Here is a 17796-nt window from a genome sequence, read left to right as displayed (position 1 = left end):
GTCCCTAAAGCATCTTATGGTCGTGTCCCTAAAGCTTCATATGGTCGTGTCCCTAAAGCATCATATGGTCGTGTCCCTAAAACATCATATGGTCGTGTCCCTAAAGCATCATATGGTCGTGTCCATAAAGCATCATATGGTCGTGTCCCTAAACCATCATATGGTCGTGTCCCTAAAGCATCATATGGTCGTGTCAATCCCTAAAGCATCATATGGTCGTGTCAATCCCTAAACCATCATATGGTCGTGTCCCTAAAGCATCATATGGTCGTGTCAATCCCTAAAGCATCATATGGTCGTGTCAATCCCTAAACCATCATATGGTCGTGTCCCTAAAGCATCATATGGTCGTGTCCCTAAAGCATCATATGGTCGTGTCCCTAAAGCATCATATGGTCGTGTCCCTAAACCATCATATGGTCGTGTCCCTAAACCATCATATGGTCGTGTCCCTAAAGCATCATATGGTCGTGTCCCTAAAGCATCATATGGTCGTGTCAATCCCTAAAGCATCATATGGTCGTGTCAATCCCTAAACCATCATATGGTCGTGTCAATCCCTAAACCATCATATGGTCGTGTCCCTAAAGCATCTTATGGTCGTGTCCCTAAAGCTTCATATGGTCGTGTCCCTAAAGCATCATATGGTCGTGTCCCTAAGCCATCATATGGTCGTGTCCCTAAACCATCATATGGTCGTGTCCCTAAAGCATCATATGGTCGTGTCCCTAAAGCATCATATGGTCGTGTCAATCCCTAAAGCATCATATGGTCGTGTCCCTAAAGCATCATATGGTCGTGTCCCTAAACCATCATATGGTCGTGTCCCTAAACCATCATATGGTCGTGTCCCTAAAGCATCATATGGTCGTGTCCCTAAAGCATCATATGGTCGTGTCAATCCCTAAAGCATCATATGGTCGTGTCAATCCCTAAACCATCATATGGTCGTGTCAATCCCTAAACCATCATATGGTCGTGTCCCTAAAGCATCTTATGGTCGTGTCCCTAAAGCTTCATATGGTCGTATCCCTGAAGCATCATATGGTCGTGTCCCTAAACCATCATATGGTCGTGTCCCTAAACCATCATATGGTCGTGTCCCTAAAGCATCATATGGTCGTGTCCCTAAAGCATCATATGGTCGTGTCAATCCCTAAAGCATCATATGGTCGTGTCAATCCCTAAAACATCATATGGTCGTGTCAATCCCTAAACCATCATATGGTCGTGTCAATCCCTAAAACATCATATGGTCGTGTCAATCCCTAAACCATCATATGGTCGTGTCCCTAAAGCATCATATGGTCGTGTCCCTAAAACATCATATGGTCGTGTCCCTAAAGCATCATATGGTCGTGTCCCTAAAGCATCATATGGTCGTGTCAATCCCTAAACCATCATATGGTCGTGTCCCTAAAACATCATATGGTCGAGTCCCTAAAGCATCATATGGTCGTGTCCCTAAAGCATCATATGGTCGTGTCAATCCCTAAACCATCATATGGTCGTGTCAATCCCTAAACCATCATATGGTCGTGTCAATCCCTAAACCATCATATGGTCGTGTCCCTAAAGCATCATATGGTCGTGTCCCTAAAGCATCATATGGTCGTGTCCCTAAAGCATCATATGGTCGTGTCCCTAAACCATCATATGGTCGTGTCCCTAAACCATCATATGGTCGTGTCCCTAAAGCATCATATGGTCGTGTCCCTAAAGCATCATATGGTCGTGTCAATCCCTAAAGCATCATATGGTCGTGTCAATCCCTAAACCATCATATGGTCGTGTCAATCCCTAAACCATCATATGGTCGTGTCCCTAAACCATCATATGGTCGTGTCCCTAAACCATCATATGGTCTTGTCCCTAAAGCATCATATGGTCGTGTCCCTAAAGCATCATATGGTCGTGTCAATCCCTAAAGCATCATATGGTCGTGTCAATCCCTAAACCATCATATGGTCGTGTCAATCCCTAAACCATCATATGGTCGTGTCCCTAAAGCATCTTATGGTCGTGTCCCTAAATCTTCATATGGTCGTGTCCCTGAAGCATCATATGGTCGTGTCCCTAAACCATCATATGGTCGTGTCCCTAAACCATCATATGGTCGTGTCCCTAAAGCATCATATGGTCGTGTCAATCCCTAAAGCATCATATGGTCGTGTCAATCCCTAAAGCATCATATGGTCGTGTCAATCCCTAAAACATCATATGGTCGTGTCAATCCCTAAACCATCATATGGTCGTGTCCCTAAAGCATCATATGGTTGTGTCCCTAAAACATCATATGGTCGTGTCCCTAAAACATCATATGGTCGTGTCCCTAAAGCATCATATGGTCGTGTCCCTAAAGCATCATATGGTCGTGTCAATCCCTAAACCATCATATGGTCGTGTCCCTAAAACATCATATGGTCGTGTCCCTAAAGCATCATATGGTCGTGTCCCTAAAGCATCATATGGTCGTGTCAATCCCTAAACCATCATATGGTCGTGTCAATCCCTAAACCATCATATGGTCGTGTCCCTAAAGCATCTTATGGTCGTGTCCCTAAAGCTTCATATGGTCGTGTCCCTAAAACATCATATGGTCGTGTCCCTAAAGCATCATATGGTCGTGTCCCTAAAGCATCATATGGTCGTGTCCCTAAAGCATCATATGGTTGTGTCAATCCCTAAAGCATCATATGGTCGTGTCAATCCCTAAACCATCATATGGTCGTGTCCCTAAAGCATCATATGGTCGTGTCCCTAAAGCATCATATGGTCGTGTCCCTAAAGCATCATATGGTCGTGTCCCTAAACCATCATATGGTCGTGTCCCTAAACCATCATATGGTCGTGTCCCTAAAGCATCATATGGTCGTGTCCCTAAAGCATCATATGGTCGTGTCAATCCCTAAAGCATCATATGGTCGTGTCAATCCCTAAACCATCATATGGTCGTGTCAATCCCTAAACCATCATATGGTCGTGTCCCTAAACCATCATATGGTCGTGTCCCTAAACCATCATATGGTCGTGTCCCTAAAGCATCATATGGTCGTGTCCCTAAAGCATCATATGGTCGTGTCAATCCCTAAAGCATCATATGGTCGTGTCAATCCCTAAACCATCATATGGTCGTGTCAATCCCTAAACCATCATATGGTCGTGTCCCTAAAGCATCATATGGTCGTGTCCCTAAAGCTTCATATGGTCGTGTCCCTGAAGCATCATATGGTCGTGTCCCTAAACCATCATATGGTCGTGTCCCTAAACCATCATATGGTCGTGTCCCTAAAGCATCATATGGTCGTGTCCCTAAAGCATCATATGGTCGTGTCAATCCCTAAAGCATCATATGGTCGTGTCAATCCCTAAAACATCATATGGTCGTGTCAATCCCTAAACCAATCCCTAAAGCATCATATGGTCGTGTCCCTAAAGCATCATATGGTCGTGTCAATCCCTAAACCATCATATGGTCGTGTCCCTAAAACATCATATGGTCGTGTCCCTAAAGCATCATATGGTCGTGTCCCTAAAGCATCATATGGTCGTGTCAATCCCTAAACCATCATATGGTCGTGTCAATCCCTAAACCATCATATGGTCGTGTCCCTAAAGCATCTTATGGTCGTGTCCCTAAAGCTTCATATGGTCGTGTCCCTAAAGCATCATATGGTCGTGTCCCTAAAACATCATATGGTCGTGTCCCTAAAGCATCATATGGTCGTGTCCCTAAAGCATCATATGGTGTGTCAATCCCTAAAGCATCATATGGTCGTGTCAATCCCTAAACCATCATATGGTCGTGTCCCTAAAGCATCATATGGTCGTGTCCCTAAAGCATCATATGGTCGTGTCCCTAAAGCATCATATGGTCGTGTCCCTAAACCATCATATGGTCGTGTCCCTAAACCATCATATGGTCGTGTCCCTAAAGCATCATATGGTCATATGGTGTCCCTAAAGCATCATATGGTCGTGTCAATCCCTAAAGCATCATATGGTCGTGTCAATCCCTAAACCATCATATGGTCGTGTCAATCCCTAAAGCATCATATGGTCGTGTCAATCCCTAAACCATCATATGGTCGTGTCCCTAAAGCATCATATGGTCGTGTCCCTAAAGCATCATATGGTCGTGTCCCTAAAGCATCATATGGTCGTGTCCCTAAAGCATCATATGGTCGTGTCAATCCCTAAACCATCATATGGTCGTGTCCCTAAAACATCATATGGTCGTGTCCCTAAACATCATATGGTCGTGTCCCTAAAGCATCATATGGTCGTGTCAATCCCTAAACCATCATATGGTCGTGTCAATCCCTAAACCATCATATGGTCGTGTCAATCCCTAAACCATCATATGGTCGTGTCCCTAAAGCATCATATGGTCGTGTCCCTAAAGCATCATATGGTCGTGTCCCTAAAGCATCATATGGTCGTGTCCCTAAACCATCCCTAAACCATCATATGGTCGTGTCCCTAAAGCATCATATGGTCGTGTCCCTAAAGCATCATATGGTCGTGTCAATCCCTAAAGCATCATATGGTCGTGTCAATCCCTAAACCATCATATGGTCGTGTCAATCCCTAAACCATCATATGGTCGTGTCCCTAAAGCATCATATGGTCGTGTCAATCCCTAAAGCATCATATGGTCGTGTCAATCCCTAAACCATCATATGGTCGTGTCAATCCCTAAACCATCATATGGTCGTGTCCCTAAAGCATCATATGGTCGTGTCCCTAAAGCATCATATGGTCGTGTCCCTAAAGCATCATATGGTCGTGTCCCTAAACCATCATATGGTCGTGTCCCTAAACCATCATATGGGTGTCCCTAAAGCATCATATGGTCCCTAAAGCATCATATGGTCGTGTCCCTAAAGCATCATATGGTCGTGTCAATCCCTAAAGCATCATATGGTCGTGTGTCCCTAAACCATCATATGGTCGTGTCCCTAAAGCATCATATGGTCGTGTCAATCCCTAAAGCATCATATGGTCGTGTCAATCCCTAAACCATCATATGGTCGTGTCCCTAAAGCATCATATGGTCGTGTCCCTAAAGCATCATATGGTCGTGTCCCTAAAGCATCATATGGTCGTGTCCCTAAACCATCATATGGTGTCAATCCCTAAACCATCATATGGTCGTGTCCCTAAACCATCATATGGTCGTGTCCCTAAAGCATCATATGGTCGTGTCCCTAAAGCATCATATGGTCGTGTCAATCCCTAAAGCATCATATGGTCGTGTCAATCCCTAAAGCATCATATGGTCGTGTCAATCCCTAAACCATCATATGGTCGTGTCCCTAAAGCATCATATGGTCGTGTCCCTAAAACATCATATGGTCGTGTCCCTGAAGCATCATATGGTCGTGTCCCTAAACCATCATATGGTCGTGTCCCTAAACCATCATATGGTCGTGTCCCTAAAGCATCATATGGTCGTGTCCCTAAAGCATCATATGGTCGTGTCAATCCCTAAAGCATCATATGGTCGTGTCAATCCCTAAACCATCATATGGTCGTGTCAATCCCTAAACCATCATATGGTCGTGTCCCTAAAGCATCTTATGGTCGTGTCCCTAAAGCTTCATATGGTCGTGTCCCTGAAGCATCATATGGTCGTGTCCCTAAACCATCATATGGTCGTGTCCCTAAAGCATCATATGGTCGTGTCCCTAAATCCTAAAGCATCATATGGTCGTGTCAATCCCTAAAGCATCATATGGTCGTGTCAATCCCTAAAACATCATATGGTCGTGTCAATCCCTAAACATCATCTAAACCATCATATGGTCCCTAAAGCATCATATGGTGTCCCTAAAGCATCATATGGTCGTGTCCCTAAAGCATCATATGGTCGTGTCCCTAAAGCATCATATGGTCGTGTCCCTAAAGCATCATATGGTCGTGCATCATATCCCCTAAAGTCAATCCCTAAACCATCATATGGTCGTGTCAATCCCTAAACCATCATATGGTCGTGTCCCTAAAGCATCATATGGTCGTGTCCCTAAAGCATCATATGGTCGTGTCCCTAAAGCATCATCATATGGTCGTGTCCCTAAACCATCATATGGTCGTGTCCCTAAAGCATCATATGGTCGTGTCCCTAAAGCATCATATGGTCGTGTCAATCCCTAAAGCATCATATGGTCGTGTCCCTAAAGCATCATATGGTCGTGTCAATCCCTAAACCATCATATGGTCGTGTCCCTAAACCATCATATGGTCGTGTCCCTAAACCATCATATGGTCGTGTCCCTAAAGCATCATATGGTCGTGTCCCTAAAGCATCATATGGTCGTCCCTGCATCATATGGTCCCTAAAGCATCATATGGTCGTGTCAATCCCTAAAGCATCATCAATCCCTGGTCGTGTCCCTAAAGCATCATATGGTCGTGTCCCTAAAGCATCATATGGTCGTGTCGTGTCAATCCCTAAACCATCCTAAAACATCATATGGTCGTGTCCCTAAAGCATCCCTAAAGCATCATATGGTCGTGTCCCTAAAGCATCATATGGTCGTGTCCCTAAAGCATCATATGGTCGTGTCAATCCCTAAAGCATCATATGGTCGTGTCCCTAAAGCATCATATGGTCGTGTCCTAAAGCATCATATGGTCGTGTCCCTAAAGCATCATATGGTCGTGTCCCTAAAGCATCATATGGTCGTGTCCCTAAAGCATCATATGGTCGTGTCCCTAAAGCATCATATGGTCGTGTCCCTAAAGCATCATATGGTCATATGGTGTCCCTAAACCATCATATGGTCGTGTCCCTAAAGCATCATATGGTCGTGTCCCTAAAGCATCATATGGTCGTGTCAATCCCTAAAGCATCATATGGTCGTGTCAATCCCTAAACCATCATATGGTCGTGTCAATCCCTAAACCATCATATGGTCGTGTCCCTAAAGCATCTTATGGTCGTGTCCCTAAAGCATCATATGGTCGTGTCCCTAAACCATCATATGGTCGTGTCCCTAAACCATCATATGGTCGTGTCCCTAAACCAAAGCATCATCATGGTCGTGTCCCTAAAGCATCATATGGTCGTGTCAATCCCTAAAGCATCATATGGTCGTGTCAATCCCTAAACCATCATATGGTCGTGTCCCTAAAGCATCATATGGTCGTGTCCCTAAAGCATCATATGGTCGTGTCAATCCCTAAAGCATCATATGGTCGTGTCCCTAAATCCCCATCATATGGTCGTGTCCCTAAAGCATCATATGGTCGTGTCCCTAAAGCATCATATGGTTGTGTCAATCCCTAAAGCATCATATGGTCGTGTCAATCCCTAAACCATCATATGGTCGTGTCCCTAAAGCATCATATGGTCGTGTCCCTAAAGCATCATATGGTCGTGTCCCTAAACCATCATATGGTCGTGTCCCTAAACCATCATATGGTCGTGTCCCTAAACCATCATATGGTCGTGTCCCTAAAGCATCATATGGTCGTGTCCCTAAAGCATCATATGGTCGTGTCCCTAAAGCATCATATGGTCGTGTCAATCCCTAAACCATCATATGGTCGTGTCAATCCCTAAACCATCATATGGTCGTGTCCCTAAAGCATCATATGGTCGTGTCCCTAAAGCATCATATGGTCGTGTCCCTAAAGCATCATATGGTCGTGTCCCTAAACCATCATATGGTCGTGTCCCTAAACCATCATATGGTCGTGTCCCTAAAGCATCATATGGTCGTGTCCCTAAAGCATCATATGGTCGTGTCAATCCCTAAAGCATCATATGGTCGTGTCAATCCCTAAACCATCATATGGTGTGTCCCTAAAGCATCAATCCCTAAACCATCATATGGTCGTGTCCCTAAACCATCATATGGTCGTGTCCCTAAACCATCATATGGTCGTGTCCCTAAAGCATCATATGGTCGTGTCCCTAAAGCATCATATGGTCGTGTCAATCCCTAAAGCATCATATGGTCGTGTCAATCCCTAAACCATCATATGGTCGTGTCAATCCCTAAACCATCATATGGTCGTGTCCCTAAAGCATCTTATGGTCGTGTCCCTAAATCATCATATGGTCGTGTCCCTAAAGCATCATATGGTCGTGTCCCTAAAATGGTTGTGTCAATCCCTAAAGCATCATATGGTCGTGTCCCTAAACCATCATATGGTCGTGTCCCTAAAGCATCATATGGTAAAGCATCATATGTCCCTAAAGCATCATATGGTCCCTAAAGCATCATATGGTCGTCCCTAAACCATCAATCCCTAAAGCATCATATGGTGGTCCGTGCATCAATCCCTAAAGCATCATATGGTCGTGTCAATCCCTAAACCATCATATGGTCGTGTCCCTAAAGCATCATATGGTCGTGTCCCTAAAGCATCATATGGTCGTGTCCCTAAAGTCGTGTCCCTAAACCATCATATGGTCGTGTCCCTAATGGTTCGTGTCCCTAAAGCATCATATGGTCGTGTCAATCCCTAAACCATCATGTCCCTAAACCATCATATGGTCATATGGTGTGTCCCTAAAGCATCATATGGTCGTGTCCCTAAAATCCCTAAAGCATCATATGGTCGTGTCAATCCCTAAACCATCATATGGTCGTGTCCCTAAACCATCATATCGTGTCCTAAAGCATCAATGGTCGTGTCCCTAAAGCATCATATGGTCGTGTCAATCCCTAAACCATCATATGGTCGTGTCCCTAAAGCATCATATGGTCGTCCCTAAAGCATCATATGGTCGTGTCAATCATATGGTCCCCCTAAACCATCATATGGTCGTGTCCCTAAAGCATCATATGGTCGTGTCCCTAAAGCTTCCCTAAAGCATCATGGTGGTCCCTAAAACATCATATGGTGTCCCTAAAGCATCATATGGTCGTGTCCCTAAAGCATCATATGGTCGTGTCAATCCCTAAAGCATCATATGGTCGTGTCAATCCCTAAACCATCATATGGTCGTGTCCCTAAAGCATCATATGGTCGTGTCCCTAAAGCATCATATGGTCGTGTCCCTAAAGCATCATATGGTCGTGTCCCTAAACCATCGTGTCCCTAAAGCATCATATGGTCGTGTGCATCAATCCCTAAAGCATCATATGGTCGTGTCAATCCCTAAACCATCATATGGTCGTGTCCCTAAAGCATCATATGGTCGTGTCCCTAAAGCATCATATGGTCGTGTCCCTAAACCATCAATCCCTAAAGCATCATATGGTCGTGTCCCTAAAGCATCATATGGTTGTGTCCCTAAACCATCATATGGTCGTGTCAATCCCTAAACCATCATATGGTCGTGTGTCCCTAAAGCATCATATGGTCGTGTCCCTAAAGCATCATATGGTCGTGTCAAAGCATCATATGGTGTCCCTAAAGCATCATATGGTCGTGTCCCTAAAGCATCATCAATCCCTAAACCATCATATGGTCGTGTCAATCCCTAAACCATCATATGGTCGTGTCCCTAAACCATCATATGGTCGTGTCCCTAAAGCATCATATGGTCTTGTCCCTAAACCATCATATGGTCGTGTCCCTAAAGCATCATATGGTGTCCGTAAAGCATCAATCCCTAAAGCATCATATGGTCGTGTCAATCCCTAAACCATCATATGGTCGTGTCAATCCCTAAACCATCATATGGTCGTGTCCCTAAAGCATCATATGGTCGTGTCCCTAAATCATCATATGGTCTTGTCCCTAAAATCGTGTCCCTAAAGCATCATATGGTCGTGTCAATCCCTAAAGCATCAATCCCTAAACCATCATATGGTCGTGTCCCTAAACCATCATATGGTCGTGTCCCTAAAGCATCATATGGTCGTGTCAATCCCTAAAGCATCATATGGTCGTGTCCATCCCCCTAAAGCATCATATGGTCGTGTCAATCCCTAAAACATCATATGGTCGTGTCAATCCCTAAACCATCATATGGTCGTGTCCCTAAAGCATCTTATGGTTGTGTCCCTAAAACATCATATGGTCGTGTCCCTAAAACATCATATGGTCGTGTCCTAAAGCATCAATGGTCGTGTCCCTAAAGCATCATATGGTCGTGTCAATCCCTAAACCATCATATGGTCGTGTCCCTAAAACATCATATGGTCGTGTCCCTAAAGCATCATATGGTCGTGTCCCTAAAGCATCATATGGTCGTGTCAATCCCTAAACCATCATATGGTCGTGTCAATCCCTAAACCATCATATGGTCGTGTCCCTAAAGCATCTTATGGTCGTGTCCCTAAAGCTTCATATGGTCGTGTCCCTAAAACATCATATGGTCGTGTCCCTAAAGCATCATATGGTCGTGTCCCTAAAGCATCATATGGTCGTGTCAATCCCTAAAGCATCATATGGTCGTGTCAATCCCTAAACCATCATATGGTCGTGTCAATCCCTAAACCATCATATGGTCGTGTCCCAAAAGCATCATATGGTCGTGTCCCTAAAGCATCATATGGTCGTGTCAATCCCTAAAGCATCATATGGTCGTGTCAATCCCTAAAACATCATATGGTCGTGTCCCTAAAGCATCATATGGTCGTGTCCCTAAAGCATCATATGGTCGTGTCCCTAAAGCATCATGTGGTCGTGTCAATCCCTAAACCATCATATGGTCGTGTCAATCCCTAAACCATCATATGGTCGTGTGCCTAAAGCATCTTATGGTCGTGTCCCTAAAGCTTCATATGGTCGTGTCCCTGAAGCATCATATGGTCGTGTCAATCCCTAAACCATCATATGGTCGTGTCCCTAAACCATCATATGGTCGTGTCCCTAAAGCATCATATGGTCGTGTCAATCCCTAAAGCATCATATGGTCGTGTCAATCCCTAAACCATCATATGGTCGTGTCAATCCCTAAACCATCATATGGTCGTGTCCCTAAAGCATCATATGGTCGTGTCCCTAAAGCATCATATGGTCGTGTCAATCCCGAAACCATCATATGGTCGTGTCAATCCCTAAACCATCATATGGTCATGTCCCTAAAGCATCATATGGTCGTGTCCCTAAAGCATCATATGGTCGTGTCAATCCCGAAACCATCATATGGTCGTGTCCATCCCTAAAGCATCATATGGTCGTGTCAATCCCTAAACCATCATATGGTCGTGTCAATCCCTAAACCATCATATGGTCGTGTCCCTAAAGCATCTTATGGTCGTGTCCCTAAAGCTTCATATGGTCGTGTCCCTGAAGCATCATATGGTCGTGTCAATCCCTAAACCATCATATGGTCGTGTCAATCCCTAAACCATCATATGGTGCCTAAAGCATCTTAATCCCTAAAGCTTCATATGGTCGTGTCCCTAATCCTACATCATATGGTCGTGTCCCTAAAGCATCATATGGTCGTGTCCCTAAAGCATCATATGGTCAATCCTAAACCATCATATGGTCGTGTCAATCCCTAAACCATCATATGGTCATGTCCCTAAAGCATCATATGGTCGTGTCCCTAAACCATCATATGGTCGTGTCCCTAAACCATCATATGGTCGTGTCCATCCCTAAAGCATCATATGGTCGTGTCAATCCCTAAACCATCATATGGTCGTGTCAATCCCTAAAGCATCATATGGTCGTGTCCCTAAAGCATCTTATCCCTAAAGCATGGTCGTGTCCCTGAAGCATCATATGGTCGTGTCAATCCCTAAAACATCATATGGTCGTGTCAATCCCTAAACCATCATATGGTCGTGTGCCTAAAGCATCTTATGGTCGTGTCCCTAAAGCTTCATATGGTCGTGTCCCTAAAACATCATATGGTCGTGTCCCTAAAGCATCATATGGTCGTGTCCCTAAAGCATCATATGGTCGTGTCAATCCCTAAACCATCATATGGTCGTGTCCCTAAAACATCATATGGTCGTGTCCCTAAAGCATCATATGGTGGCATCATATGGTGTCCCTAAAGCATCATATGGTCGTGTCAATCCCTAAACCATCATATGGTCGTGTCAATCCCTAAACCATCATATGGTCGTGTCCCTAAAGCATCATATGGTCGTGTCCCTAAACCATCATATGGTCGTGTCCCTAAAGCATCATATGGTCGTGTCCCTAAAGCATCATATGGTCGTGTCAATCCCTAAAGCATCATATGGTCGTGTCAATCCCTAAAGCATCATATGGTCGTGTCAATCCCTAAACCATCATATGGTCGTGTCAATCCCATAAACCATCATATGGTCGTGTCAATCCCTAAACCATCATATGGTCGTGTCCCTAAACATCATATGGTCGTGTCCCTAAAGCATCATATGGTCGTGTCAATCCCTAAAGCATCATATGGTCGTGTCAATCCCTAAAACATCATATGGTCGTGTCCCTAAAGCATCATATGGTCGTGTCCCTAAAGCATCATATGGTTGTGTCAATCCCTAAACCATCATATGGTCGTGTCAATCCCTAAACCATCAAATGGTCGTGTCCCTAAAGCATTTTATGGTCGTGTCCCTAAAGCTTCATATGGTCGTGTCCCTGAAGCATCATATGGTCGTGTCCCTAAAGCATCATATGGTCGTGTCCCTAAAGCATCATATGGTCGTGTCAATCCCTAAACCATCATATGGTCGTGTCCCTAAAGCATCATATGGTCGTGTCAATCCCTAAACCATCATATGGTCGTGTGCCTAAAGCATCTTATGGTCGTGTCCCTAAAGCTTCATATGGTCGTGTCCCTAAAGCATCATATGGTCGTGTCAATCCCTAAACCATCATATGGTCGTGTCCCTAAACCATCATATGGTCGTGTCCCTAAAGCATCATATGGTCGTGTCAATCCCTAAAGCATCATATGGTCGTGTCAATCCCTAAACCATCATATGGTCGTGTCAATCCCTAAACCATCATATGGTCGTGTCCCTAAAGCATCATATGGTCGTGTCCCTAAAGCATCATATGGTCGTGTCAATCCCGAAACCATCATATGGTCGTGTCAATCCCTAAACCATCATATGGTCATGTCCCTAAAGCATCATATGGTCGTGTCCCTAAAGCATCATATGGTCGTGTCAATCCCGAAACCATCATATGGTCGTGTCCATCCCTAAAGCATCATATGGTCGTGTCAATCCCTAAACCATCATATGGTCGTGTCAATCCCTAAACCATCATATGGTCGTGTCCCTAAAGCATCTTATGGTCGTGTCCCTAAAGCTTCATATGGTCGTGTCCCTGAAGCATCATATGGTCGTGTCAATCCCTAAACCATCATATGGTCGTGTCAATCCCTAAACCATCATATGGTCGTGTGCCTAAAGCATCTTATGGTCGTGTCCCTAAAGCTTCATATGGTCGTGTCCCTAAAACATCATATGGTCGTGTCCCTAAAGCATCATATGGTCGTGTCCCTAAAGCATCATATGGTCGTGTCAATCCCTAAACCATCATATGGTCGTGTCCCTAAAACATCATATGGTCGTGTCCCTAAAGCATCATATGGTCGTGTCCCTAAAGCATCATATGGTCGTGTCAATCCCTAAAGCATCATATGGTCGTGTCAATCCCTAAACCATCATATGGTCGTGTCAATCCCTAAACCATCATATGGTCGTGTCCCTAAAGCATCATATGGTCGTGTCCCTAAACCATCATATGGTCGTGTCCCTAAAGCATCATATGGTCGTGTCCCTCAGCATCCCTAAAGCATCATATGGTCGTGTCAATCCCTAAAGCATCATATGGTCGTGTCAATCCCTAAACCATCATATGGTCGTGTCAATCCCATAAACCATCATATGGTCGTGTCAATCCCTAAACCATCATATGGTCGTGTCCCTAAACATCATATGGTCGTGTCCCTAAAGCATCATATGGTCGTGTCAATCCCTAAAGCATCATATGGTCGTGTCAATCCCTAAAACATCATATGGTCGTGTCCCTAAAGCATCATATGGTCGTGTCCCTAAAGCATCATATGGTTGTGTCAATCCCTAAACCATCATATGGTCGTGTCAATCCCTAAACCATCATATGGTCGTGTCCCTAAAGCATCTTATGGTCGTGTCCCTAAAGCTTCATATGGTCGTGTCCCTGAAGCATCATATGGTCGTGTCCCTAAAGCATCATATGGTCGTGTCCCTAAAACATCATATGGTCGTGTCCCTAAACCATCATATGGTCGTGTCCCTAAAGCATCATATGGTCGTGTCAATCCCTAAAGCATCATATGGTCGTGTCAATCCCTAAACCATCATATGGTCGTGTCAATCCCTAAACCATCATATGGTCGTGTCCCTAAAGCATCATATGGTCGTGTCCCTAAAGCATCATATGGTCGTGTCAATCCCGAAACCATCATATGGTCGTGTCAATCCCTAAACCATCATATGGTCGTGTCCCTAAACCATCATATGGTCGTGTCCTTAAAGCATAATATGGTCGTGTCCCTAAAGCATCATATGGTCGTGTCAATCCCTAAAGCATCATATGGTCGTGTCAATCCCTAAAACATCATATGGTCGTGTCAATCCCTAAACCATCATGTGGTCGTGTCCCTAAACCACCCGAGATGCAGAAATATGTGATTTAAGCTTAACGTTGATCAACATCTTATTTATATACAGTCTCTACCTCGCCTCACCTCCCTTCCTCATCCTCCCATCTTCCTCCACCTCTTCATCTTCTCTTCCTCCTTTTCCTCCTCCTCTTCCACTTAATCTCCCTCCTCATCTTCATCCTCTTCCTCCTCCTCTGCTTGTTTGTCATTGTATTCCCTTTTAATTATTATTCTGATCTTGTCTGTTGTCTGTGTGCGGTTTGAAGTGCAGTAATGACTTGGGTTGATTTGCTTGAGGTGTGCTTTGAATATGTACTACTTGAGTAGTTCTCTGTCGTTCACTGTTCGCCTTGTCAAACCACATGATGTTTAATCTATTTTTGCAATTTGTTTTCTTTCCCCCTAACTCTCTCTCTCTCTGTATCTTTGTTTTCTCTCCATCTCTCTCTCTCTCTCTCTCTCTCTCTCTCTGTGGAAGGGAAAATGTTTGGCCTGCTCAGTGATATTGTGTTGCTTTCTATCTTTGGAAGTCAGGTGTTCAGATGTTATACAAGGTCCACTGATGGTGTTGACTTGAAAAGGTCAAGGTGTGGAAGGTGCATGCGTACCTGAGTGTTTGGATATGCATGCATGTAAGCTTCTATCTTACATTCTGCCCCCCCACACACCACTAGATATCCTCCTAGGCTCTCTCTGAACCACACTGGTGTTTTGATAATTTTTTTGAGCATTTCCTACTTGCAAAGCACGTTGAGGTCTGTCATTTTTATCATAGGTACACTTCAACTGTGAGTGACAGAATCTTAAACAAAAATCCAGAAAATCACATTGTATGATTTTTAAGTAATTAATTTGCATTTTATTGCATGACATAAGTATTTGATACATCAGAAAAGCAGAACTTAATATTTGGTACAGAAACCTTTGTTTGCAATTACAGAGATCATACGTTTCCTGTAGTTCTTGACCAGGTTTGCCCACACTGCAGCAGGGATTTTGTCCCACTCCTCCATACAGACCTTCTCCAGATCCTTCAGGTTTCGGGGCTGTCGCTGGGCAATACGGACTTTCAGCTCCCTCCAAAGATTTTCTATTGGGTTCAGGTCTGGAGACTGGCTTGGCCACTCCAGGACCTTGAGATGCTTCTTACGGAGCCACTCCTTAGTTGACCTGGCTGTGTGTTTCGGGTCGTTGTCATGCTGGAAGACCCAGCCACGACCCATCTTCAATGCTCTTACTGAGGGAAGGAGGTTGTTAGCCAAGATTTCGCGATACATGGCCCCATCCATCCTCCCCTCAATACGGTGCAGTCGTCCTGTCCCCTTTGCAGAAAAGCATCCCCAAAGAATGATGTTTCCACCTCCATGCTTCACGGTTGGGATGGTGTTCTTGGGGTTGTACTCATCCTTCTTCTTCCTCCAAACACGGCGTGGAGTTTAGACCAAAAAGCTCTATTTCTGTCTCATCAGACCACATGACCTTCTTCCATTCCTCCTCTGGATCATCCAGATGGTCATTGGCAAACTTCAGACGGGCCTGGACATGTGCTGGCTTGAGCAGGGGGTCCTTGCGTGCGCTCAGGATTTTAATCCATGGCGGCGTAGTGTGTTACTAATGGATTTCTTTGAGACTGTGGTCCCAGCTTTCTTCAGGTGACTGACCAGGTCCTGCCGTGCAGTTCTGGGCTGATCCCTCACCTTCTTCATGATCATTGATGCCCCACAAAGTGAGATTTTGCATGGAGCCCCAGACCGAGGGTGATTGACCGTCATCTTGAACTTCTTCCATTTTCTAATAATTGTGCCAACAGTTGTTGCCTTCTCACCAAGCTGCTTGCCTATTGTCCTGTAGCCCATCCCAGCCTTGTGCAGGTCTACAATTTTATCCCTGATGTCCTTAAACAGCTCTCTGGTCTTGGTCATTGTGGAGAGGCTGGAGTCTGTTTGATTGAGGTTGTGGACAGGTGTCTTTTCTACAGGTAACGAGTTCAAACAGGTGCAGTTAATACAGGTAATGAGTGGAGAACAGGAGGGATTCTTAAAGAAAAATTAACAGGTCTGTGAGAGCTGGAATTCTTACTGGTTGGTAGGTGATCAAATACTTATGTCATGCAATAAAATGCAAATTAATTACTTAAAAATGTGATTTTCTGGATTTTTGTTTTAGATTCCGTCTCTCACAGTTGAAGTGTACCTATGATTAAAAATTACAGACCTCTACATGCTTTGTAAGTAGGAAAACCTGCAAAATCGGCAGTGTTTCAAATACTTGTTCTCCCCACTGTATATATATATATAATGTCCTTCAGTGGTAAGCTCATTATAAAGCCAGATAAACATGTTCTTTGATTTGGTAAAACAGATGGATAAAAACATCAAAGCAAGCATCCTTTGATGAATTCTGTACATTGATCTTCAATACATTGATACACTCCAAATCTAGTGCACTACTTTTGTACCAGAACCGATAGTCCACTGGGCACAGACGTCAACTCTAAGTCTACTTTTGATTTACATTTGGTTGAGGTGTCAACTAACTTGAATTCAACGTGAAATCAACAAAACATTTCACCATGTCAGTGGATTTAGGTTAAAAGTTGGGTCCAATCAAATTCAACTCGAATCAGTTTTCCACGCTGATTCAATGTAATCAAGTGTCATTTTGTTGTTGTTGAAATGACATGGTAACAACGTTGATTAAACCCGTTTTTGCCCAGTCGGAGGGCTCTGGTTAAATGCAGTGCACTAAATAGGCAATAGGGTGCCATTTGGGTCTCAGTCTAGAATTGATGACTCTTCTCTCTTTGATGCCTCTGTCAGTAGTTTGACTTGTCTCTAGAGGAAAACAGGCAATCAGGAGTCAAAGTCACTGTCGAGCAATCCTCCACTACAGAAAATGAATCAGTTACTTAATCTAGCCATGATGGAAACCACCTGGTCCGACTCAGACCATTTAGATTCAGACACTTTTTATCTCATCTCTTTTCTCCCGGAACGGAGAACAGTATCGCTGTTACGTTAGTTAGTGCCTTTTGCAGTCTGCCTGCGCCCCTGCGCGCGCACACACACACACAGACACATACACACAGGCACGCACAACACACACACCCTGCGTTGTTTCTCCTGGCCCTGCCTTCCGTGCCGTGAATCTGTTCCTCTCCTCTCCTCAGGCTAATTAAGGGAACAGTCCTTCACTCTCTCCCCCCCCTCCCCTCAGGCTAATTAGGGGAGCAGAGTCCTTCACTCTCTCCCCCCTCCCCCTCTCCTCAGGCAAATTAGGGGAGCAGAGTC

The sequence above is a fragment of the Oncorhynchus nerka genome, linkage group LG4 (assembly GCF_034236695.1).
Source record: "Oncorhynchus nerka isolate Pitt River linkage group LG4, Oner_Uvic_2.0, whole genome shotgun sequence".
Taxonomy (NCBI): domain Eukaryota; kingdom Metazoa; phylum Chordata; class Actinopteri; order Salmoniformes; family Salmonidae; genus Oncorhynchus; species Oncorhynchus nerka.
The sequence above is the reverse complement of the archived record's forward strand: the minus strand, read 5'-3'. Positions refer to the sequence as shown.